We start from the raw sequence: 13,379 nt of genomic DNA, 5'->3' as shown, positions 1-13,379 counted from the left end.
TTTCATCAAGAAAATGTTTACTCCAGTTTTCCTTGAATCATATAGCCCACTTGGACTATCTATTATATGCCAACTTAGAAAAAAAACTCCATGTTTTAAGTTTTTCTTAGAAAGAACTCAACATAACAAGTGACATCCAGTCCCAGTGTTGGGAGACAGCAGTTACAATGGAGTTTTCTGAGATCACATCCGGTACACAGGGTGTGTCAGCCATTCAACTCCAATGACTTCCTCCTACCACGTCGCCAGATCTGCCAACTTTAAATGATTGTAAATTCTGAACGACAGCACATCATGGAGGTTAAAAAAGGAATCACATCTTTGGTTCATTTATGGCTTCTGGGATTCCTGGATAGACACTTTGGTCTGTTAGTGCCACTATGTATTCCCAGAAGCTTAGACTCAAAATAGCCAAGTTTGTTTTTTGAGCCTATGGCCTCTATTCATGGCCTCCATTGGACAGAGACAAGACCCCTGCTCAAAGCAGAAAAACTAGAGGCCTGAAGTCCAGGTACATTCCCCAATTTCCCCACGCCAGATGCTCTCTTATGACCCACATGTGTAGAAAGTGATGGCCCATAATGGTCCTCTGGGAAAGGCCAAAAGGTGCAAAACCCCAGCCCTGAAGGAAGGCAGCAGAAGGAAGGAAGCTCAAGTCCAGCAGGATACAGACCTAGGCTCCCAGAAGACTGAGGAGGAGGGAGAGCCTACCGTCACCACCGCGGGGCCTAGAGAAACTCCGTGCAGTCCTGGGCTAGAGGGAACTGAGAAAGGAAAGCTTCAGCCCGGAGTTCTCAGAGGGTGGGACTAGGAGGGATGGGTCATTCCTGCACCCCTGTGAAGGAGGGCATGAGGGAGGCCGCTCTAGTACTTAAAATTCTTGCAGACCTAGAAGTCCAAGCGAACGGCCATCTCAGAGAACCCTTCTCCTTGGCCTTGACTGAGCACCAGAGACAGCTAAAGGCACTGATCTGGTCTACCACACCCCAGCCTCCCTCAGACCCAACTGCCTTTGCTACACCTTAGCCAGTCCACCCCTGATATGTCATCCTGCCTTAGGTCCTCCTTCCCCACCAGGATGATAAGCACACTGGGGTATAATTATCCTTTAAACTAGTCATTTTTTGTATTTTTTTCCCTTATTATTATTTCACCTAAGACATCCAAGAGCAGAAATCGTACCATCATAAACTCACACATCCAGACGGTAAGTACTTTTATTTTTACTTTTTCAAAACTTTAAACCTACCCTTCTTCTTGAAATTTCCCTACTTTTTACACATTACCATCATCAACATTATTTTGTGCCATTTTTTTAAGCCCTAGTAATACATTTCCTCTCTAACAGCAGAGTTCCCTATCTGCAACAAAAACTACACACACACACACACACACACACACACACACACACACAGATACCTTTAATTAGAAATATTTAAACTCCAAAACGAAAAAGCATAATACAGAAAAATTAAACCAACCAATAAAAGGATTATAATTGCTTACTTCTCTAATTTGGTATCAAAATTCTGACACTTTTTCATCTGCACTGAATTTGCAATTGCATTTGCATTGCATTCTCAGTGTCAGGGCATATATTTTTCAAGATCTACAGCTTTCCAGACCCCTTTCAAAATGGTGACTGGGATAAATTGGTGAGCAAAACTGTTAAGATTCCACCTTTTAAAAGCTTCTATTTTATTACAATAAAATTTAGTAATATGAATAAAAATATATGTATACAATAGTAAAATAAATGGCCAGGTATATAAAAATCCAAATTCCTAAGACTTCTTGATCTTACATGGTTTGGTACCTACTGCTCCTTTCCAAATTATTTCATCTCACCCCAGAATTCTACTATGAGCTCCTTGAGGGCTGAGTTTGCATCATTCTCTTTTGTACCCTCATTTTCCTGCAAAAGCCTGTGACATAATCAGTAATTACACATGGTTTTTGATCAGTAATGATTATTCTTTATTATTTTCTTGACTTGTTTATTTAACCTCTATCTATAAATTCCTAAGGGGGAGAACAGGTCTTGTTTAGTCTTATCTATGGATATTTACATATATATCTCATATATATAGTCTTCATTTCTCTAGAATACTGCTGGATTTATAGAGGGATCTCAACAGTAGCTGCTGGATGCCTGATCACTTTCAACATGCTGGACCAGGTTCCCCTGGAAAGAAGTGAATAATGCTTTTCAAAGACACATGCATTCCTTCCATAGTGTTAGCATTCTGTACCCAACAGAGAAATGTCCTAAAGGCTTCTGAAACTCATCACCTTTACCTATATAATTTTAAAAGGTGGATAAAAATGATTTATGATTGTTTCAACAGTTGCATTAATTATACTAAATGATAATCTTTAAAATTATGTATAAAGTACAGATCAAGGGAAATAAAACATCCCCAAATAATCAGTTTTAATGTAGTCCTATACCAAGTAATTCACATGTTGAAAGAATTCTATTTAGTTTTTGACATAAATTATTTATTCTGTCATTCAAATGACCCTGTGTACTGAGTATCATAAGCATGTAGGATACTTTTTTTTTGACATTTTTTACTATAAATAATTAACATTCTTAATTTCCAAGTGAGAAATAAATTTATAAAAGTCTAACAGTCTCATTTTATTCTTGAGTAAAAATTTTGAGTGAGATTGAAGAATTATTAGGTCTGTCTCACATCCTTTCTTTCACTATAGTGGCTTATAAATTCCACAAGTATCTTAATTCCTGTAATAAATAAACTAAAATTCAGTATGGCACTTGACTGGATAGTGAGTAGATATACCACCATGCAATGGATTGTAACATAATGCTAAACTTCATCTTTACATTTCATTTAAAGACAGATATATAACATCGGTTTATATAGAGCAAAAGGCCTTTTAGAAATTATAAATTTAGGGTAAGCGTGTAGTCAAACAAAATAATGAGATAAATGACTTTCTATTACTGGTCTTTTTGGCTATAAAGTTTACATATTTTTGTAATTCTAGGCAGTATTTTTGTATTTAAGTTTTCTGTTGATAATGACACTCAATAAATGATCACCAAGTTTTAAGCAATTTTCTATTATTTTCTATGCTATTTCATGTCAGTGTTTAATGAGAAACAGAATTACATGAATTTGATCCCACTTAAAAAGACATTTTTAAAAAGAGATGTAGAATCAATATCAACACATGAAATTACGTGAACTCTGTGGTAAAGACATCATTGTAAGTCACAGGAAGAAAATAGTGTGAGAAAAACAAAGCAACCAGACACATCATTAAAAGTGAGCCATTTTTCAGAAACTACTCTAGAAGTACCACACATCAACAAATTCTAGGAGTTCTAGCGATGCAACCATTCCAACTTATAAATAATGCAAATAATACCATTTCCTAAAAGTTATACATGAAAATCAACATACTGGATCAATGAAAAACCTTGACCATGACCTGACTGAAGTTCCTAATGTGGAAGAAGAGAGCAACAATTACAAGAGGCATTTGATATAAATGGAAAGAAAGACGTACTCTGTTAGCAACCTCATAAACACTTCCAGAAAGAGGATACTCTGAGAACATAAATGAACCTACCACTAAAAAAGTGGGTTCCTCATGATGCCACAGCCTGATGCCATTAAACATCCAAGCTAACTCTCGTTTTGCTGAATACAGCCTACCAAGTAATACCCTGATGGCAATTTGGTCTACGAGGAGAGACTGCAATAGCCAGAAATCGTTTGTAGGCATCTTCACACTGCATGTAAAAAGTTAGAATTTTTAAGGTTTAATAGTCAGTGCCAGAAAGTCTTCCCGAGGCCAATCAACACTGAATGATCAAGAGGACTAATGACTGAATCATAAGATGATTATGATGATGAAGCTAAAACTGACTGAGGGCTTTACCACATACCAGACAACCAAGGAAGAATTTTAAGACTTTAAATTGACTATCTCATTTAATCTACTCACACACCATCCCTGTAAGCTAAGTCCTTACATATTATTGTATTATTATTCTATCTGTTTTTTTCCAGTGGACAAAATAAGTTTCAAAGCTGCTCAGGTCACTTGCTCAGGAGCCCCACTCAGTAAGTAGTAGTTGAGCACAAATGTAATTACAGGTCTGCCTGATTTGGAGCCTGTCCCCTAAGCCTTCACTCCACTCCTCCCAGAGCAACGCTACTATGAGAATGACCTCTTGACCGCACTGACCAAAATTTTTTTTTAAGATTTCCATAATTAGTGTATCTGGGGTAAAGAAGATATGGTAGAAATTGTATCTGAGATCTGGTGGGCCAATAAATTTTCAGTTTAAGCAACTATCACGGTATCACGAACATGTTTTAGGGAAGAGACAGGAGCAGCAAAGGCGACAAGGACACTGGCAATCTTTTGCTATGTCTGAGTGTTGAAGGATAGTTAACTCTCAGGAGGACAGCCTCTCCTGAATTGCAGTTACTTTCTGAAACTGAAGCACTTTAGTCCTCATGGATGTCAAACTTCACAAGCATTAATGTGGCTTTTATTAAAACAAAAATCACAGCAGCTCCATCCATCTCATGAGACATTGCATCATGACTTGCTACAGAATTACTTTGCACTTAAAATGTTGAAAATGTTCAGAAACATTATGCCTTGAATGTAAGAGTTAAAAGCTTTCTGAGGCTATCTTAACCAAATAAGGTAATGATCATAGAAATATAGTAGCATTACCATATGTAATGTTGATGGATGGTCTAGTGACTCAAAGTATTTTGTTAATAAATGTATTACATAAAATCCTATTTTGAGAATCTACTAATAAAAACCCAGCAAAGGATAGGAAATAGATAAATGCATGTGATTATGCACCTATGTTTTCAACCTCATAACTCATCTGATGCCATCATTTGTGCCAGCTATAACCCCACCATATCTTTTAATAATATTTTGTCATTTCATTGTTCTCCTACTATCTGAAAAGCATCACTGAAAGAAATACTTACACATAAAACTGCATCTTCTCCTCTAATCACTTATAAGAAATAACATATTTGGAGAGAAGAGACAAAATTCTGAATGAAAAAAATAGTGTTAAATCTACTTTATTCCAGAGTCAAGGCTAGAGGGATATAAGTCAAGAGCCACTTACCTAGATTCATGACAGAACTTGTTTCCCAATTTCTTGAATGATGTACTTTGAGCTGAGTGAGGAAAATGCCACTATGTAGCAAGCAATATTAATGGCTTGCTATTAATGACGTGTCAGGTTGACACTACATTTAGAATTTCAAGAGCTGCAGTGTTTGATATGATTTAATATAAATGATATTTTTCCCACTAGAAGATTCAAATAGGATGTGTCCATTCACAAAAAATCATTAGTAGCATCAGATATACATACAACAAATGAAGAAACAGGAATGTGCTAGGTCTGGACTTCAAGGAATTCAGAATGCACTTGGAAATAAGCCATATGCATATAACAAAAAATAAATACAATAACCAAGTAATTGAATATTCAAATAGAAGACAGTAAAAGGCTGAGAAGATAATTTGATATAAATGTAAAAATTGGTATTAACTTCACAACCAAAGAAACTGGTCAATTCAGGAAGAGGGTGATGATATAAACAAAACTATAAAGAAGCACACATCTAACATTTTTGAAATGCCAATATGCATCAGGTTCTAAGCTACCACATTATGTTTATATCCTTTCACTGAGATGAAAAACCATCAAGTACACATTGTTATGCTCATGTTATACTTGACTAAACTTAGATTCAAAGTTGCTTAAGTAATGATACAAGTAGCATGTAATAGCTAATAGGCAACAAGTTATATCCATAAAAGTAAAATGATAATTAGGATATGTGCATATTGTATATGCCAAGGGAATAAAGAATTTCAGAAAAAGGAAGTGTAGCAGAGAGGATCAAGTCATGGATCTGTGCTCAGAAACACTTGGTCTCAAACTCTGGCTCCATTAGACACCAGCTGTGTGACTTTGAGATCAGTAGATATATATACTTATAAATAGGTAAAATTACATATAAGTTTATGTAATATGTAATATTAATTTTAATGTAAAGTTTTATAAAGATGAAGAAAATCTAACCATATTTTATTAACATATCTAGACTGAAGATGTTTACTTAATTAAATGTCTCAGAAGAAGCAGATTATCATTGTATAAGGACAACAAAAAAAAGACTGGCATTGTACAATTTTTCCTCTGACACTGATGCACAAAAAGATACAGAAATATTCTAAAGCACATAAATACAATTATACTCCAGTAAGAAAATATGCTGAACTATCTCAACTTTTTCAGGATCATGGGTAACAAGATCATCACCTAAGCATAAAGGCATATTAGTCAGGTCACCTTTGGCTATTCTGTGGAACAAACATTCCCAACATCTCAGTGCCTTAAAATTATAGTATTTCCTTCCCTGTTCATGAAAATATGATCTGCTGACTCCAAATCAACTGGCCTCCACGATTCCATGATAATTTGAGCTGACAGAAATTCCACTAATTTATCATTTCCTTATTTGGATAAAGTCTCCATGTCAAAAAAAAAAAAAAAAAAGGCAGGGGAGGAGACTGCTGGGTGTCCTCTACTAAGAGTAACTCAAAACCCATTTCTACTCAGAGTCCACTGGTCCTACCTAACAGAAAGGAAGTGGAGGAGGAAAAATCATCCTTGTAGGATAGTCTTTCTTATACATTCCCAAAATCAAAATCACTGAGCAAGAAGAGGTGGTGTTTGAAACTTGGGAAGTGTAGAACAAGTTTGACATAGTCACTGGGAAAGATGAGAGTCAGGAAAAGTTTAAGAAAAGAATGGTCAAGTAGCACTGAAGGTCCAATTAGAGATCATGGATCTATGATAGTTTCAGCCCTTGTGTGATTTTGATTTTTGGAATGCATAAAAGGAAGACTATGAATTGACATAGTTGAGTCAAGGGGGAGAAAATTACATTGCAATCAGAGGGAAAATTTAAATAATTTCCTTATAAAATATTGGCCAAGTAAAGCCAAAAGGGTCTAGAAGATTAGACCAAATAGATTTCAGTGATGACTGCCCCTGTAAGTGCCTAGACATGTGAGTAGGTAAATTACAGTAAAGCAGTAAGAGCCATTTTCAGCATCAGCATCTTTTCTGACAAGGGTCAATAGCATCTTTGAACTCTTAAATTTGGGAATAAAATTTTCCCAGTGGATGGACAAACAGTGATAAAGAAGCTGTGTACTCAATGCCTACCCATAGGAGCCAAACAATGACCTTTTGCTAAAACTGCTTTTCTTGAGTAATGCCTTACTTTTTGCATGACAGGCTGTCTCAAATCTCACTGCAGAAACTCCATACTGGGGATGTATTTATGGTACTATTTCACAGGCCACTAAAAAGGAACATATCACACTTGAAGCTGATGTTCATATGAACAAAGTAGTATGCCAGAAAAAGGCATCCTCTAAATTAAGGAAAATAACACATCTAGAATTATTTTTTGCTATTTGTATGTTAGCCTGTAATCGATAACAAAAATAACAATCATGTAAGAAAAGGGAAGAAGAAAAGCCTGATGGCCTCATAGTCATCATGAAGAAGTTAGAATAGTAATTTGTACCATTGATGGGCTATGTGGCCTCCATTTTACTGAAAGTAATGACATTCACATACTAGTCTGAAACATGATCTTAGTTCATCATGCAAAACCACTTATAATGTTGACGACCCATTGTCAGTTAATTGTTACTGCCTTTGTTGACAAAAAGGAAAGAGTATTCATTAAAAATACTGACTCAAGCATTTGATTATATTTTCAGCTTAAAAAAGATCAAGTACCATTAAACAAAAGAGTGTTAAACATTTTAGGAAAATATTTGTAGTGTCAGATCACCAATGCACCACCGAAGATGTACTTTTGTGATTTTATATGTCAGAAGCATTTAATATTGAGTTCTAAAGCTTTGATTTTGGGGTCTCTACCCTACTTAAAACTTTCTGAAGGGATATGTCACCAGCAGCCATCTTGGCATTTAAGCTGCTATGTCTACGGTAAGCATGTTTGGGGTTTCTCACCTCATTTCACTAGTAGGTATTTGGTGATTTAAGCCAAATTCAATATCATTAATTTGTGAGTGTCTCTGCTTGATCCTTAAACTGGCACCAGTCTGGTCAATAAGTGAAATAAAACCTAACAGAAACCTCTGGGTCATGTGTATATTACAAATGTAATCACACAAGGGCTGAAACTATCATAGATCCATGATCTCTAATTGGACCTTCAGTGCTACTTGACCATTCTTTTCTTAAACTTTTCCTGACTCTCATCTTACCCAGTGACTATGTCAAACTTGTTCTACACTTCCCAAAAACATAAGGAACCAACAAAATCATATGCTTTTTTTTTTTAAGGTTGAACTGAAAGGCAATTATGATTTAACATTTAGAAAAAATATATTGAAGGATGTAAAACTTTCCCTTTGACATTTGACTAGGAAGTCCTCAGTGAATGCATGCTCCAAAGGGTGAGTGTGGACTTGGGCTGTGTGTCCTCTTCTCCACCCTGTTTGCTTGTGTGGGCTGAGCATCCAGCTTATTTTCTCTTTCTAGCCTTTATCACTTAGTTGATACTAAGCAAATGTTTAATATACCATCACATTAATTAAACATTTCCGCCAGACATTCTTCTATGTATCACTAACCCAAAGGCAATTTTTTAAACATTAAATTTACACTAGAAAACATTTCCATTCTGTATTTTAGTGTACTCTCACAACACAGTACATTTTTTTCATTTCTATTATAAAATAAGTTGTGTTTCATGAACTATGGCTTTGTATTACAGCTTTTTTAATAACTTATATCTATAATATTGTATTTGAGCTTTATAAAAATCAAAGGCTTGGTCTTCTTGCTTTCCTTTAACATGCATTGAATTTTTTTTTGTTTGAAATCTTGTTTCTTCTTTAATTTTTATTATCTAGTATGCTGAATACATCATATACATATTTCTGTTTAATTAAAAACAGTTAATGAATAAATGAATATCCTAAGGACACAAGTGCTCTTTTGGAATAGCTGCAAATAGGAGACAGGACTAGCGAATTTTGAAATAAAATGTGTTGCTAAAGAGGGAGCAATGAAGAGGTTACATACGCCTTTCATGGCATAGAGTAATCCTTGAACATGTAAGACTCATCAGAAATGATTCATACTGGATAATCAATGATTTTCAGATAATTGTTATAAGTGGACTGTTAATAGCATAATTCTCTTTTGTTATTTGTGAGGAGAGTTGATTACAAATTTTAATAAAATAGGTTTTGCCCATTTACATTTGTTATTAAAGTGGCAGACAATAAAAAAAAATTTAAATGGCTTACCTTAAATAAGTGAAAGAAAATTTTATAAATGCTTCCAATGAAACAAAATCATTTTATGATGTTTCCAATGACTTGTCTACCTAGAAATGTAGTTCTATGAAAATAATTTGAAGGAAAAATTCAGGTTTTAAGGAAATGTTTGCAGTGTTAGCCTTAGCTAGAAATACAGGGCAAAGGAGAGGGATTGCTGTGTAGTTCCCAAGAGTGGGTCTTTACAAACTTGTCTGCCTTATTGGAGCTGCACTGTCATACTAAGCTCTCAGGGTCCCCTCAGCCAAGAGACCACTCGCACTAGGTTGCCAGATAAGCCCTGGCTTCATTTTGAATTTTAGATTCCTTCAGAGGAACATTTATCTCCCAATTTTTTTTTTTTGCTCCTTTTTTTCTTTTACAGTCTCTGAAGTTGCTTAAGGAAACTCCTTGAGAACTGTTCACACTATAATGCCTCTTCAAGAAAAAAAGTATCACTAAGATTCCTCCTATATACATATACAAAAACACACTAATTATAGATCCTGCCGCAGACACACTGGGGATTTGTTTTTAGCATATTATTTCTGACTTATTTGTCTTCTCTTATTTGCATTTATAAGACATCAGAAAATTATAAATAAGAACTAAGTTTAGATTCTATGGACAAAGAGCAAGATCATTTGGGGACTCAATATTTGCACATTGCTAGATACTGATATTTATTGTGAACACAGCATAATTTATCTTGGCTAAAACCAGAGAATATGTAGTAGTTTTACATGTTAACACATACAATATGCAGACCATTAAGAGTTAACAGCTCTAGGCCAGGTCTAAGTCAGTATTATATTCACACATCTTAGCTTTTCTTTTTCCAAAATCAATATCTGCAAATAATAAATGAGATCCCAGAGGGTTGAGTTAAGCTCCAACCACCACAGAGCAACTCTGCAATTGGTCATTGACTCAATAATGCAGGTGAGTGCCACCCGACAGAACATCTTTAGCACACTATAATAGAAAATTAATAGCTTTCAAATCAGCACTAGGGTTACCCTAAGGATTACATAGTAGCTTGAGTTGGAACAATCACCCAACCCCAAGAAGTATAAAATGCCATAAAACCTGAGAAAGATACAAAAGCCTGAACATTACGCTTAATTTGTTCCACGCGCTGTTTTCTACTCAGACGACAAAAGGCTAATGATACAAAAATGTCGTGCTGAAAATAATGTTCTAACAAGCCGCATTGCAGTGGCATCCATGGTGTCCATATGAAGTTCATGTATCACAGCACAGGGATTTGCATATCAGAATCAGTAACATGTGCACTACGAATGTTATTTCTTATAATTAGTAATAGGTTAAACATTCTACACATCATCCTCATACCATCTTCACACTTAAGTTTCCCCATGACAAGCAAAGGCTTTGTTTATTTCCTCTGTCCTGTGACCCTTTTATCATCCGTGGAGATCAGAATGACAACCTGACTGTAGCCTCAAAAACTAAATTCTAAAAGGAGAATATAAAGAAAAAAATATTAAGGGATAACTTTCTTCTTTATATATAATTTAGTTTACAGAGCTGACTACCAATAATAGCACTAAAGGGCACTCACTCAAGAAACTGGACCCTAACGTCCTCAAGTCATGTCAGAAAACTTGTGAGCTGCACCACATAAAATACCCTTCTGTAAAGAGACAATAGCATGTGATAGAATATCAATTATTCATTTATCCACTTTTCAATGCTAGAGAAATCTACGGACAGAGACGGCCCAAAAAATAAAACTTAGAGGGTTTCATTTCTACCAGGTGCATGTTAAAGACAGGCAGAGAGTAAACAAAGTGTTTCTAAGCTTTGTAAAGTTATTCTTGTTTCCTTCCCTCACTTGACATTTTCAAAACAGATCAGTTCACATCTTTACAAAAACGCTTCTTATCACTTCAAAGAAAAACCACAAATAAGGCAGATTGTTTTAAAGGAGCACATATATCTCCTAATGTCTCTTGTCAAGTAATTATGTGGCTTAAATGTATATTTCAAATTTTAATAACTATATCTCAAACTCTAAGATTGGCAATTAGCCTTAAGTTAAATGACCAAAACCAAGCAAGACAAAAACCATAATAACAAATATTCTAAACAAAGAATAGATGCCAAAGGATAGTAGATACTCACCCACAGGCTGCCAACATCCCGTCATTTGCTAAAGCTAAGAGCGTATGCCATTTTCCCACAGGCCACTTTGTCTCTTACTTTTCAAAGGAGTTTCATCGCCTAATTTAGCACTAACTGCAAAGATTTGGGAGAACAAAAACATCTTCCTTCCTGGTTTGTGTTTTTCCTCCTAGTTCTCTCTCTTAGTGGCTTGTGCCCTGCACACAAAATGGCACCTTTCTTTCGATGCAGAAGCAGGCTTTATATACCAGGCATGTGTCTGTGAGTATGCCACAAAACCCGTTCCTTATCATGCGCTTGTTAGCGTGTCCAATCTATGGCAATCACTTCAGTCCCAGGGGTTGAAAGACACAAGACGCAGGGAGAAAGGGAAGCAAAAGCTGAAGAAAGATCAATACCACACAGGGTAACAAGAAGTAGAGGCTATTTACTTTTCATTGATCTGATGATGCAGGAGAAACACCTCAAACTGGCATTAAATTGAAGGAATACATCTTCCGTGTTTTTTTTACCTCAAGGTCAGGAACGAGTGGATAAGAAATTAGAATCAACAGAAACTAATCACAAGAGTACAATAAAACTATTAATCCACATTACAAACCCACATAGTAACATAATTAAATTTCAGGTTGAATGAGACTTAAGATAAAACAGATACTGTCGGTTTTTTGTTTCGTTTAAGTTGTCTTAACTTATACCTAGAATAACTACAAAACGTATACAATTGTATCCAAGGACTGAATGGGATCCAGATTTAATGCCGGGCTACAAACCCAGCATTTCTTTGCAATAATCCCAGAAAATAATTAGGAACGAGCTTTATTCCAGCCACAGAGAAAACTATCGGACATTCATTCTTAGGTTTCAAAGTAAAGATCCCACTAAATAAAGATCACAAATGGCTTTCAAAAGAGTTTATCTTAGAATTCTGTGCCATTTTCCCCTCAGGTTAGAAAACTCTAATGTATTTTGATAAAAGCTACTTCAATATATTCAAACAAGCAAAAGACTAAAACATTTTCAACTCCTATAGTGATATGATGTGACTACACATAAGACAGATTGGTTATACCTCTTTGATATCAATGTTACGTGAAGAAAATCTGAACTTTTATCCATTTATCTGTTCATTCATTCATTCACTTAAGTTTCTGTGGGGTCACCATATGCACACATATATACACAGATACATATTTCTACTATGATTTTTAAGAATATCCTGGTTGTATCTGAGTCAGCATTTCAGAATTAGAGAAACTGAGGCAGTTCAATTAAATTTTAAAATTTATCTTTTGTGTATCTACTACAGATTTTTTGCTTTGTAGTCACCTTGAGGCTTGCATAAAATGTAATTATAATGGTCTAAGCTGATAAATTTACTTTGATCACATACAAAAACACTATTTATATGTTTTTATATTGTGTATCCATTAACAAACTATTAGTTAATTTTAATGATTTTGTCTTTTAACTTTATATTAAAGTGATTTACACACTACTATCACTGTATCAGTACCCTGGGCTTGACTATATGCCTACCATTATCAGTGTAGTTACCTTTTTATGTTTTCATGTTACTAACAAACATCCTTTCATTTCCTTTCAATTTGAAGAACTCTCTTACATTTCTTGTGAGTCAGGTCTGATGATGAACTCCATCAGCTTTTATTTGTCTGGGAAAGTCTATTTCTCTTCCATTGTTGAAGGATAGGTTTGCCAGGTGAAGTATTCTTGGTTGGCAGTTTTTTTTTTTTTTTTTTTTTTTTTGCTCTCAGAACTTTGAATATATTATCCCATTTTCTCCTGGCTTGCAAAGTCTCTGTTTGTGG

General features: G+C 35.2%; 1 long non-coding RNA gene across 1 annotated transcript in view; it reads right to left on the bottom strand.

Annotated features, from left to right (window-relative positions):
• Positions 1–12,605, bottom strand: part of LOC116662254 — a 238,703-nt gene extending 226,098 nt beyond the window's left edge. Inside the window, exon 1 of the long non-coding RNA XR_004318295.1 lies at positions 11,551–12,605. This is a non-coding gene — a long non-coding RNA (uncharacterized LOC116662254). The remainder of the gene's footprint in view (positions 1–11,550) is intronic.
• Positions 12,606–13,379: the final 774 nt, after the last annotated feature.

This window comes from Camelus ferus, chromosome 3 (genome assembly GCF_009834535.1).
Source record: "Camelus ferus isolate YT-003-E chromosome 3, BCGSAC_Cfer_1.0, whole genome shotgun sequence".
NCBI lineage: Eukaryota > Metazoa > Chordata > Mammalia > Artiodactyla > Camelidae > Camelus > Camelus ferus.
Note: the sequence above shows the minus strand (reverse complement) of the source record. Positions and strands in the feature narration are given on the sequence as shown.